The 14,332-nt window shown below is 38.5% G+C and overlaps 1 protein-coding gene across 2 annotated transcripts in view; it reads right to left on the reverse strand.

Annotated features, from left to right (window-relative positions):
* The window catches only part of tnr (tenascin R (restrictin, janusin)), a 200,177-nt gene that overhangs the window by 78,608 nt on the left and 107,237 nt on the right, over window positions 1-14,332 (reverse strand). The gene's annotated exons all lie outside the window — the stretch shown is intronic.

A 14,332-nucleotide genomic window follows, 5' to 3' on the forward strand; every position in this document is an offset into this window, starting at 1 on the left:
GAGTTTTAGCATGTCTATGTATGTGTGGGCAGAAGACTGTTCAGAAGGGAGAGAGAAAAAAGCATCTCACAGATGAGCCTGTGTAGTCTGTATTCAAGAGCCTCTTTTATCACAACAATGCATCTCATGGTAGTGAAACTCTCAGCTGGCGTCTTTTGTGAGAGCCAGATGGAAGTCTTCTTATCACGCCTAACCGGCTCTGCCTTTTTTTGATCATTTAAGGTGGGAATGTTAAAACATCAGTGCATTTGCACATAAATGAGAAAACAGAGAGAATCCCAGTGTGTGTGTGAGCAATGTGTTCTTTTAAGTATGTCTCATTGAGGGAACATAAAATCTATTTTTTTTAAATTGATGCATACTCACACAGTCACACTTCACTTTCAAGATCTTTTGCACCCACCTGAGCACATCTGTCATTTCAAGGCAAAGTGGAACAACCTCCGTGTGCATGTGTGCGAGGTTTTGTATGTGTGTGTTGAACAGAATCACTCATGTAAAAAAATTTTGACACGTACAGTACATCATAAAAGACCCATAAGGGAAAGATAACTGGTCATACGTTACAATCGACGGCGTGCCTTGCTTCAGACGGTGCCGCTAATGCTTTTAACAATGACTTTGGCCTTGATAGAATAGACTCCCAACTCCCAACCAACGCCGCCTGCTCTACGCGGAAGAAATGGAAAATGTTCTACTTTGAAACCCTCCCCTCAAGCATGCTGCTGTCTGACACGACACGAGCCGTTTAACTGGCGAATTCACCAAACAAATGAGAAGCGTGCTGGTGATGAAGGAGTGAGATGGACAAAGCCAACTGGAACCATCTCGTTCACAGCCGTTAGCTAAAGAAGCGTCCCTTCGGCCAGCTTCAGTAGAGGGCTCGCATGCATGCTTGAAACACGTGATGATGATAAATGGCACTACATGGATGTTTCACTCGCTTCCTGTAACAAGCATGATGGAAAACAGCTCTAAGATCAACCGTTGCCATTAGTGATGCACCGATTCTGGGCTGATACCGATGTTTAAAATAACAATTTTGCCGATAGCCGATGATGTTTTTTTTGTATTATTATTATTTTGTTATTGTTGTTACTTCTGTGCCAGTTTAACAAAGAAGAGTTCATTATAAAAAAATAACTGACCTCTTTTAAAGTCATTCAGCCTTTAATTACACTGTCTTTGAATGAGCACAAATCCATTCCAATTCATGAAACAACCTTTAATATAACATTTCTCATGAAAAAGATTATTATTTTTAATAACTGCTTCAAAGGCCTTTGTAGCTGCTATACAACAACCTACTCAATGAGAAGATTTTTTTTCAATACTTATACAGCGCAACAAAAAACACCCTTTTGGTGAAACATAAATTAAATGTAAAAGTGATTTAGAAAAGTAGAAATAAATAATTAATAATTACAAACATACAGAGGGCTATTTTTTGCCTCTTTTGTTTTTCAAACAGAATACAGTGTTCTTGTGTTTCCATGAAGCACAAACTTTCAGTAGGCTGGAACACTCTCTAGGTTACACTAGCAATTAATTGGACTTGAAATATACCAAGTGAACGTCTTCAGTGTCTTTATTTTCACAATAATGAGTTTTTTTTATTTTTATTTTGTATTGTTTCTATTATGTTCTTTACAGAAGACATCTTGGTAAATATTCTAAAATTATTCACACACATCAGACCTTTAAATCTGACCAACTTGATAACTGAAGTACTGTGTGCTGATCAGGAAAATATACAATTGAAAGCTACAGAACAGCTACTAAAAGGATCTTGTTGTGTGATTATTTCATCAACTATAATTAACATATCATTGGCATTTCTGTACTTCAATTTCTTGTTACTTCTCTTTCTTATGTTCTGATTTTAAATATGTGTGTTATTGTTGTTTTAATGGATAATCTAACATAAGACCAAGTCACAAGGGATGTTGATTAATCTGCATTGTCCCTGTAAAAATAAATAAATGCAAACATTTATATTAATAAATACATAAATGCTATGACTTAAAAGGGTTACCAATATACCAGACAGGCTCTACTTTATACCAGTTTCTTAAACCTTTTCTTTGACAAAGAAAGTGATAAAAATAGATGTATCTTGAGATACATGCAACCTTTTTATCTCACTATACACAAAAGAGATGTTGCTTTAAGGCATACTGCTTTTAAACGCCTACCAAATATAGACCCATACAGTATGTTAACACTACCCTATACAGAGTTTCACACTGGCAGTGATAAAAGTTTGAAAGAGTTTCAAAGTCACAGGGTTATACTTCAGTCATTGGGTCATGGTGCAGGCTGATGCCCACAAGGAATTTCATCGCACAACGAGAGGAGGTTTTTCATGGAGGCTCAATTAAGGACAGACCCACTCGCTCAGACTGAAGAGAATCAACATGCTCCAGGCACTAAAAAACTGGCTTCATTTACTCACTTCTTCTCCAGGAGAGGGAACACACGCAGACGAGCACATTAGCCAACACAAAACCGAGTGCACTGATACGTACGCCTTCAAATCTACAGTACTGTTGCATTTACAGTCATATCCACAAATACACATGGGGAAATGCACACACAGAAGCACAAAATCACACTTTATCAAGTGTTTTTAGCCATTCATTTTAATAACAGTCCACCTGCTTTGATGGTAATTAGATCTGACAGCAGGCAGCCTCTCAATCTAGAGATGCTTTAAAAAAAAAAAAACTTGAAGTAATTTAGCTGCATTGGAAACTGGTTGGTGTATGTGTGTTCCCGCGCATTCACATCTAAATATTCTGTACATGTAGAAAAACAATTCAATGACTCTGTCTGAGAATGCTCTGAAACAATGCTGTCACTTTATGTATTACCTGGTGATTCTCTTGAGACAAATTGGATGAGTTCACCCCCTGTGGGGCTGAAATGAAACTGCCTGTTCCAATTATAATAAAAACCATCAGGACACTTTGTGCAGCGTCACAGAGGAAAAAGGTAAAATATTCACGTTATACAAAAGAAGCCACTCTGCAAAATATCCGTACTGAAAAATGAAGCTTAAAAACCTGCATGCTTAAAAGTTTGATGTGAAAAAAAAAAAAATCACTTTGATCTCGTCTGTCTAACTTTTTTCATCTTTGTTAGATTACATTTCTCTCTGAGGTGAGCTCTTTTTTTGTCTTGAATCTTTGACAATATCTTTCTCTTTCATCCACAATGTGGTTTACGGGCAGGAGAGTCGATATCAAAAGAGAATTGAATTTAAAAATGCAGAGTGTAATCACACCGATATACTAATCCAATCATTGTCATGTGGACTGGGAGCTTCAAAAAGAGTCTTTTTATCACATGCTGTGGATACAGATGTGCTGCTGGATAGTGCTAAATGAAAAATAAGGGTGCTTGGTGTTATAGTTAAGATGACTAATAATGAAGGTAAAAATATAGAAAATATTTTATTTTAATGACTTGATGTAAACAATGTCTAAATAATGAATTAATTTAAAAAATAGTGTAAAGATATTTAATGAACAATTGTTAAAGCTTTATTTAAATGCAGTTATTGAGGAGCATGCTCCTCAAATTAGCAGCCCTATGTACCGATTACATTTTTAATCAAATCTTGACCACACAAATCGAAAATGGAATCGAATCACGAGATACCGAAAGATTCACCCCTAGAGAAACATCATGTTGGGAACATTAGCTGTCTGAAAGATAATAGTAAACTACTAAGCTTGCTTCCTTTTCCCCAATGGCCATACAGTGAGAATTTTTTTACAGATCAATACCATTACATTAGTGTCTCATCTTTCACAAATAGCTCCCAAAGGTACTGTATATGAATAGTGCATACATACTCCAACACACAGCGTGCCCTGTGTGATGTATGATACGTGTGCTGTATCTATACAGAATGAGAAAATGGAAACATATTGTAGATAAGGAAACAAATATCCAGTTTGAGTTGAATGTGAGTAGAGGAAAAACATCTTGCATGTTTTTAATTTCTGCCTTTGATTTTGACATTTATATGTATGATATTAATGTATTTCATAGTGTACTCATCTTTAGAAAACAACAACAAAAGGGAGAACAATGCCTCGTACTACAGACTATTATTGTTGGATTTATGAAGCGAGTCTTCTGTCACTCACTTGTGGCTACCGTACAACAAACTGCACTCTTCTGGCTTGCTCCTGATCCCTTATTCCTGGACTTACCGCCAACTGAATCTGCAGTTAACTAATGTTGTTTTTAACCAAAATAGCGAGCTATTGCTCCAAAGGCGTTTTCAGGCCGGAGGATCTTTTTCATAGTTCTAAAGAACCCCCATTTTTATTGTGTCCACACCACAAGAACTAGGAACAGGGTATTTTATCACTCTGTAGTCGAGCCATTTTGGCTTCATGCACCACAGAGCAACTCTCATAGGAATGAACAGGAGCCCGCCTCCAGCGCTGTATCCAGTTCTCTCTATACATCCATGGTTTAACCCCCCAATGTAGCACAAGTAGACTTTATTTTTCACAATTATTGTTTTCCGTCAGAGCGTTTATATGATCTTCATATTTCCCACCGCACTTGAAGGCAGTTTCATTCATTGCACAGCAGCGAGATATGAAAAGATTGGGGGCTTTGTCTTGTGCTGGAACTTGGTGCAGGAAACACACTATCAAATTCCCCAAAGAATTGCTCCAACGAGCATCCGTGTAGTCAGCTGTTACATGAACTCCTGGGCAGTTGAGGTAAGTGCTTGTGTTTTGTTCAGGGAGTCTCCAGAACAGTTTGGTCTGAAAACGCCTAAAGATAGATTTTCTCCGGGGTTGAATCCCTCCAAGACTGTGTTATATTACCAACTTACAACTTTAGATGGAGTATGATGCCCTGTGAAGACTGCACGCTGCTCCAGAAGGATAACAGAATCATAACTAACCTCAACGATCAGAAAAAAATATATTCTTTTGCCCAGCTCCATCGACATGCCCTCTGCCCAGGCTAAACAGATATTAGCGATGAATTATGCAGTGTACAGTGTGCAATGTACAAACTTCAACGACCCATAGAGGTGTTTCTATGCTCCACCAGTGAGGCACTGTTGTTTTAAATGGAACTGTTTGGCTTATTGGTAACTCACTATGAACTTTTACTGCACTGATATGTTAGGAGAGGCAGAAAGGAAGGGTGTCCGTAACAATCAGGCAACGTGATGCAAATTTCACTTCAGGGATTACTGGGCTTTGTGGTTGCAGGTCAAAAGCTCACACTGCAAAGAGTTTTATGCAGCTTTGTGGCTTTATCAAGCAATGCTCATGCTTATAAACAGACTGATTTAAAGCCTTACTTATCCTTTTTTGTGGATTATATGTTGGCCAATTTGACCTTTATATGCACACAGTAAACACTTTATTAGGTATACCTACATAGTAGTGGACAGGACCCTAATTTCCCCCGAAAATAAGACATTCTTTGAGGCATATATTTAACAAGTAATGGGGATGCTCATTGGTTATTCTGGTCCATGCTGAATCTATAATCTATCAGGTTTCTATACGATGTTATTCTGTTTTTTCAGCCACACTTTCACTCCCCTGTTTCACCACCTTAAATCTGAGCGGACGACAAGATGTCACTGTCATGTTTCTTGAATCATCCAGAGATGACTCACGGAGCTCTCATATCCTCACTTGTGTGTCTCCTTCCTTGTGATTTCCTTTGACCTCTCACAGTGACAGCGCTGCCACTAACAAATTGATTATTGTTTATCACTTTGTCCACTGTACAGTCTATATATATATATATAGACTGTACTGTGGCAGTAACAGCAACTCTGCTTACATCACACATCTAGCAATAACTGAACCTCTTGACCCAGTCTGCATACTTAAAATATTCAGCTGCAGTCACATTATTCAGTGTTTAGAGGAGCTGGCAGTTTGAATTAACGAGGGAGTTTACATTAAGTAGCCGCTGACCGTACGTCCCCAAAGCAGGAGAAAACTGTTGATTTGTTTTTGTTATTCTAACTTTTTACCAATGTGACTGTGTTGTGACTGTCAATCAATGAACTGTCGGGCGCAGAAGTGGCTGCAGGTTTTACAGGATCAAGGCTGGTTTCGATCCGCCTTTGAAACAGGTAACTTTATCTCACCTAAGAGGAAGCTTTTTCACTCGATTATAAGAGATGTTAAGACTAAAGCTCTATTACATCATCATGGTTTGATTCCATCCAAGATTATATTTGCTATTGAATGTTTGATGAAATGAAAAGTCTGGCAACAACAACAATGCCTTAGTCCTAGGGCTGTCGTGGTGAAGGAATTTCCCCTGCGGTGATAATGGTTGGCCCAACAGTGCGATATGCGGAATTTTTTGCAAATTACTTCATTATATATATAAATAATCTTTATTGTTAGGCTATTAATATGTTTATTTTTAAATGAAAAAGATGACTGGTTTAAAACTAATTAAATACTTGTATATTGTTAAATGCAGACCACAGAAGGGCAATGAGAGGCAGCATTTTTTTTTTCACCTTGCGTCTGGGTGTTATGATACGGAATATTCGCAGAAGTAAAAACATTTGCACCAGGTGGAGTACTTGCTCTGGATATATGCAAAATATGCAGCGCTCCCATTGCAAAGAATTAAAAAAAGAACAAATGTGAACATAGAGGTTGTGGCGGTTGCTTGCCATCCCCTGCAATTGTCTTGTCAGTAGCGCGGTACTGCAATATTGCAGTTATCCAACAGCCCTACTTAGTCCGTCTCTCTCTACTTTTTCATTTCCATAACTTGTCTGTGGTTCTACGCCTCAAATGAATCTTAACAATTAGTCAAAAATACATACTTTCATTTTCATTTTACAGCTGGTTGCTGTAATTTTTAGCAAATGCTACTTTTGTAAATAGTAAGTGTAAATATATATTTCAGCCATGGATTAATATGCATTTAGTATTTACAGTATGTGGGATCAACTCAAAATAAACTACAGTTCCCATGTTCATCATAATGAAAGAGCCTGCCGTCTCTGAGCAGCTGTCGATCACTTGCAAACTCCAATCAAACGGTCAAACTAGGCAGCGCTGATCAAATATGAATCAATATTCTGTTACTGTAATGCCTAGTTCTCGCCTAAAATGTTTTCAGAAACATCTTGTAGTGTACTGTTAAGCTGTAAAATGAGAAAGTTTGTAACCCGGCAGGCATGTTGAGATCAGTTGAGGAAATACCAAGCATGACCGTTTGATCGGAGTAGGCAAGTAATTGACAGCTGCCTCTGATGAATGAACAGCCAATAGGAACGCTCTCTCTCTCTGAAATTACCTGTGATTGGTCAAAGTCTCCCGTCACGGGAGATTTTTTTAAATCCTGAAAACAGAGCCATGAGGAGGTGCAGAAGTCTAGTTATCTCTCAGAACACTTGAATTACAATATGCTGAAAGGTTATTATGGATTTTTTGCCCAAAGATACCAAAAACAGTCTGCCTACTGCAGGTTTAAGCTAAATATAAAGATATTCTGTGGTTTTGGAGTGCAAAAAAAGGCCACTCTACTATAGTGTCACCAGAATTACACAAGGCTTCATGGTGCTGTACAGCTTCTTCTTATTTTTTTGCTGGAGGTGTGAAAAGTTGTCTTTCACGACTCCTTCGTAGGAAGCAACAAAAAGTTGACAGCTTGTTATTATCACAACAGTATTAACAGCTGCTGTGAGCGCTACTCCCTCCCTCATCCATAATGATTCTCTCACCACAGATGAGTGAAAGGAGCCATGACTTGTGGGAGTGCATTGTGCTTGCAGCTCTTCAGCGAGGCCAAACGGATGACAAAAGTCACAATGGGTCATGACTTTTTCCGTACCCGGGGGCTTTCTCTCAAAACACGTTGTACAGATTGCATTTACACCTAACAGAGCATGTTTGGAGGGGCTGCATGAATATGTTGTTTTGCATATATGTATATATTCAGTTATCCATACACAGACCATATCTGATGCAAAGTGTAAATTCCTTAGGGAAGTTTAGCCTTTAGAAGATGGACAAGATAAAGTATTAGAGAAAAAAGGAGGGAGCGTAAAATGATTAGAGGGATTTAATGATATAATTGTTGAACAAAACAGGACAATTGATAAGAGGATTCAAGAGACACACAAAAGGAAGCTGAAGAAACAGAGCAAACAGCTAAACATGCCTCTCTCATCCAACCAGCTGCATCATGAAACGAGGAGCAGCCACTGAATGCCTCCCCTCCCACACACCGCTCACTGATCACAGTCTCTCTCTGAATAAATGGCTGTGTAGGTGTGTGTATCTGTGTGTTTTAGCAGTTAGGGACCCACACGAGATTAACATCCCCGTTGGATTATGGAAGGGATATGCACTGGGAAGCTTCATTAACTCTCACTGTGTGTGTGTGTGTAGCTCTCTTTCCATGGCCACAGGGCTTTTTTAAGGCTGTTGCCTCCCGACTAAGTGCTTCCTGTCTGCCCTGCAGACATATGTCTCAATCTGTGCATGTGGTCTTGTTCCTCTCTGTGGCCCTCGGGGGGGCTCAGTGAGAACAGATAAGTCATCCTTGGGAGCAGCTCATTGTAACTATCCCTTTACGAGTCGAGAGGAGGACAGTGAAAACGTTTAATGAAGCAATCGCCGTCTGTAATCCAGCTGCGATGGTAATCTCCAGTGCCTCCCCAGCTGCCGATACACGCAGTCGCTCAGAGAGACACTGTGATCATGAGCAGTCAGTGCAAAGTGCTGCTTCTGGTTTTAAGATGCTGCAGGCTGGATGTCGGTCTCAGGCTTGAACTGGTACCAGAGGGACACGGAGCATCCATCTGCTCAAGTCTTGTCACTGCTCTGTCAGAACGTGGAGTCAGGAGAGAGGAGAGTGGCCAAGTGGCCGTACTCACACTTTCTCTCATCCGTGATTTTATTCACCTCTTACAGAAAATGACCTTCGCTCTCAGCTGGTCCGTCTTCTCATATTTGCCGCTCTCATTTTTCATTATCTCTAGTTGTCATTTTGGCCATCTCCTTTTATCTGTCTGACAGGCTTTTCATTTTCTCTCTCTTTCTCTGAGGATTTTCTTTATCCCTAAAAGTCATTTTTTTCACTGTGCACAGTAAATCTGTTCTTCCAGAGATGTGCTGTATAATGTTCTGATGAACCGTTAAATCAGTCACACACTGTCAGTAACCCTGTAACACCAAAACATCCACTGGTCCCATTATAGATTTGAATTTTGTAGTTTTAAATGCACCGATTTATTTATATACATATACACTGTCACTGTCAATATGAATCCTGCACGTTGTATATACAGTTTATAAACATCTATACATGCACATACTGTACATAATCATCCAGTCCATGTATATCCATTCAGTTTTTATTTCGTTGCACTAATTGTATAGTTTACAACTTACAGAACACTATATATAATGTAACTTATTTACAGTCCTGTCTATTATTTACCTTTATTTGTCTAGCTTTGTTGTCTTTGTTCCTAGCTGTTATTTCTGTTTCTGTGTAAGTACATCGACCAAAATGCAAAAAACGGAGTCAAATTCCTTGCATGTGTACACTGGGGCTGTAGCAAATATTTAGATGCTTCGAAACTTCATTCATAATGTTGACATTCAAACTCTAAATCAACATTTGAATGCTGCAGCTTTTTCTTTGCATTCCTATTCATTCTGTTTAAACACGGTATTTCTGCACAGTTGCAGATAAAGATTAGGCTACACTAATATTATTAGTATTATACTATTTGTATAATCAGACTCCAGTGGTGGCTGCGTATGATTGTTTCTGACTCGTGTGATCCAAACATTTCAAATAACTCCAGAGCGTTGAGAAAAAAATAGATAAAAACATGTTGGGAATTTTTGGAATTGAAAACATCTAACAAAATAGTCTCCTTCAATCCATTTTTGTTTGAGTTTAGCCTTTCAAAAACAACGATTTCACTGCTGTCAAAAAACTGTTTGCTCTCCCACTTACCGCAAACAAAAGGAAGCACGCACTGAGGAGTTATATTCATTAAAGAAAGTTGAGTTAATAAAAAAAAAAGACTAACTCACTAAATCACTTTAATCTAATTGAGGATTTTGTTCGAGGATTGATGATGACATCATAAAATATGATGCCAGACATTTGAAGCTTCATTTAAGAACCTCAGTAGAGGCTTGTACACATACTTGGCCAATAAAGGTGATACAGTATGGCTGATTTCCCACTACCTACTGTAGAGATGGAAAGACTGAATTTTCTCTCTGCTATGTCCATCCTTTTCTCTGTCTTTTTCTGGCAGCAGCCCTTGTTGTCCCCTTCTTACTCGCCCTATGGAAGTAAAGCCATAACCTCCATTTGCACAGGTTAATGTGCAGCCACCTCAACATGAACACAAAACCAATACCAGACCTTCTTGCGTGGGTGATCGCTCACTCTCTCGCTCTCTCCCATTCTTTTATTCCTTCTCCATCCCTGCTTCCCTTTTAGCTCTCCCTGTCTCTCGTTCTTTCTCCACCTTGTAAATTGGACTCTGGCACCATTACGATGCTTTTCTCATTATTCCCATCACTCTGACCAAATTGCCTTGTCTTTCAGGACCATTGGCCTCTGTTCATTGGCTGCTCCCGCAAACCAGAGGGCTGCACGAGTCTTTTCCTCTTTCTCAGGGCTGTTTCAGAGCAAAGATGGGACCATGAAATGGATTCCAGTCTACAGCAAATGATACAACCTCAGGCCACTGATGACTGCCTGCTCCATGCTGCACACTGAGACCGATTTATCAAGCAAGATGTAAACAAATGTTCACAGGAACCTCTGAGATAACATGCACTGAAGAAATGCTCGACAGTAGTCAATCTTCTGAAAGCATTTCTCTAATCTGTTACTCCTAGACAATCCTGGATTTCTCTTTTTTTGTAATTACTTCTACTACTTTTTTCTGCTAATTAATAATTCCCAGTTAGAGACGGTATTGGATTAAAAGTAAAGTAAAACACTCTGATTAATACATTCTCTACTGGGGGGATTTTAATGTTAAAGTACTCTGTATGTAGCCTCATATATGTACAGTAGTTACAGTATCACCAATACATTTTCTGAGGCTGTTTAGTTGACAACTTTTTTTTTTTGATTAGCTAATTTTTGATGAGCTTCATTGAATAATCTATTCAATGAAATTGTTCATAGTAAACATAAATAATAAAATCCTGTTTACAAGTCATTTTATCTTTAATTGTAGGTAATCATACATTAAGTGTTGGCGCCAACATTACTTTAACTGCTACAAAGGTTCAGCTGATTGCTGTAAATTGTTTGTTTTTTCAAAGAAATACATGCAATTTGTACTATTTAAAATACAAAAGTTGATGAAGCTGGTTAATTGATACATTCATGCATTGCATTATTTGATTATTTATCATTACAGGTAACGCTGGCATTTTTAATCCTTTTACATTCATCAGCAGATGCCTTTAAGGGACCAAAACAACAATGAATTTACTCTACTAACAAGTATTGTCTGTGAAGCCCCAGGAGGATATAGTAGCTATGTGCCAAAGAACTCTATTGTCCTGCTAAAACTTTCAAAAACACACATAAGAACCATAACTGTGTTTTTTTAGCAAATTCCCTCATTATATTAACATGGCCAGCAAACTCGAGCTGAAGTTCTGTACCCTGAGCTTTGACTAACTCGTTTGTTAGTTAAAGGGATAGTTTGGGTGTTTTGAAGTGGGGTTGTATGAGGTACTGATCCATAGTAGGAGTATTACGTACAGTAGATGACGGTCGGCATGTGCCCAGCCTGGAGAAACAGACAGTAGCACCGGCGCCAGAGCAAAGCAGAGGGGGACGGCAGAAAAACATATTTTACCCACCTAAAAGAAAGGCTCATCTAAAAAAATTATATCCGTTTAAGTGTACTCTATATTTAGCTTATTTTCCGACGGCGAACTGAACTGAAAGTGAAACGTAATTTACTGTTTTTGTCATCTGAGCCTACTGGCTTTTGAGAGAGCATAGATAAGTTTCACTTTCAGTTCAGTTCCCCGCCAGAAAGGAGACGAAAAAGGCTGTCCGACTACAAAATAAAGAAGTGAAAATATTCTAAATATAGCGTACACTCAAATGGATTGTAATTGTTTCTAGGTTGGCCTTTCTTGTAGTTGGCTAAGATACATGTTACTGACATCCCCGTCCACAGCACTGTATTGCTTTGCTCCTGTGTCGGTGTTACTGTCTGTTTCTCCCTACTGGTTGCACGCCGACCGTCATCTACTGTAAGTAATACACCTACTATGGAGAAGTACCTCATACAACCCCACTTCAAAACACTCAAACTATCCCTTTAAGGCGGTGGCCCATATAGCAGAGGTGGGCCACGTGTCTAGGGGAAACTTTTATTTTGAAAGATAGAAGTGTGAGATGAGCAACTCACATATTTATCCTCAGCTGCCCTAGTCTATGAAAAATATGCAAGATGGCAAGTGCAACCAATTATAGTAAGTTTGTCATTTACTGTAATTTTCAATTGTACTGTATAGTTGGTGTCACCAGCAATTGTGTGCGAGCATATGTACAGTACCAGATTGCAATTTACTGTCTGTGCATTGCTGCGTAGAAGAGTACACCACTGTCGATTTCCTGATCCTGCATGATTAAATCCAACTGACTTGACTAATAAAGTTTATGTCGTAAATAACACTCAAAATTAACAAGAAAAAATAATTGAATGGCTTTTTGTTAAGTCCCAGCTCAAGTTTGGTCTCAGGTGAAGACACAAATTTTCGGCCTTGACTCAGACTTGTCTTGGACTCGACTCGTGTGGTCTTTCTTTTATCTTTGGTTTGGCCTCAGGTGAAAGATACTGTAACTGGTCTCATTACACATTTAATACAAAAGAGATTAAAAGAGACAGAACAAAGGAAGCCTTCAGACTGACAGACGAAAAGCACCAGAAAGTGGACGAAAGAGATCTAGAAAAAGGGCACGGGAGACAGAGAGAGCCAGAGAGACAGAATGGACAGATGAAAGAGCGTGGGAGGACATTTAAAAATTTAGAGAGTAAAGGTAAATGCTTACATCCTTTTGAGTTCAGCCAGCTATGAGTTAGGAGGAATTGAATTTTCTCTCTCTCATGTCTGCTGCAGCTGAATACCCACTGCTCTTCTATTCTGCCCTGACACAATACATGGCTTTTAGCAGACTCATTTTCCATTTCACAGCTGCCCGCTGGGTATTTTAGAATGGACAGAAAGAATAAAATAAAAATAAAAGACATAAAAGGTAGAAAGTGCTTGCAAAAAAAATCAAAAGTTGCTTTGCATTTCAGGCATGACATTCAAGTAATAACTAGGGCTGTCAAAGTTAACGTGATTATAATGCGTTAATGCAAATTCGTTTTTAATGCAATTCATTTCTTTAACGCATTAATGCAATCAATCTTCTGGAGGTTGTAGCAGGCTCAGTTTTAAAGCTAGAGTGAAGATAATGTCATCATATAAAACTAGGTTAAATAATGCTCCGCAACTTATGCTAAAATTTGGCAAGGAAAAACTCGCATGGCCATTTTCAAAAGACCTCATGACCTCTGACCTCAAGATATGTGAATGAAAATGGTTTCTATGGTTACCCACGAGTCTCCCCTTTACAGACATGCCCACTTTATGATATCATATGCAGTTTCGGGCAAGTTGTTGTTGCTGGTTTGTCGCATTTCTTTGCTAAATGCAGTACCTGTGAGGGTTTCTGGACAATATCTGTCATTGTTTTGTGTTGTCAATTGATTTCCAATAATGAATATATACATACGTATAAAGCAGCATATTTGCTAACTCCCATGTTGATGAAAGTATAAAATACTTGACAAATCTCCCTTTCAGGTACATTTTGAACGGATGAAAAATGTGTGATTAATCGTAATTAATCATGATTAATCATGGACAATCATGAGGTTAATTGCGATCAAATATTTGAATCGATTGACAGCCCTAATAATAACATCAAACGCAGAATGCACAAAACCAAAAAAAACTTCTTTGGCTTTTTTTTTCTAAATTCTACTCACTACCGTGTACTTTTTAATCTTATTCTTTAGTATTTTTGCTATCTTAGGCGCAAAACACATGTACAATGTTTTTAGAAGGCAGTACTATTTTCCAATTGGTCTCTCTTCTATATGGTAACTGCATAACACACGTCAGAGTTTGACATGAACTTGTGAGTCCTCCACCTCCTTTCCCTTCCTTTCTCTTAATTCTCTCCCTCCTATCTTTTTACTCAGGCATGACCTAAAACAAAAAAATTGACTAAACTTCAA

The sequence above is a fragment of the Sebastes fasciatus genome, chromosome 11 (genome assembly GCF_043250625.1).
Source record: "Sebastes fasciatus isolate fSebFas1 chromosome 11, fSebFas1.pri, whole genome shotgun sequence".
NCBI classification, from domain to species: Eukaryota; Metazoa; Chordata; class Actinopteri; order Perciformes; family Sebastidae; genus Sebastes; species Sebastes fasciatus.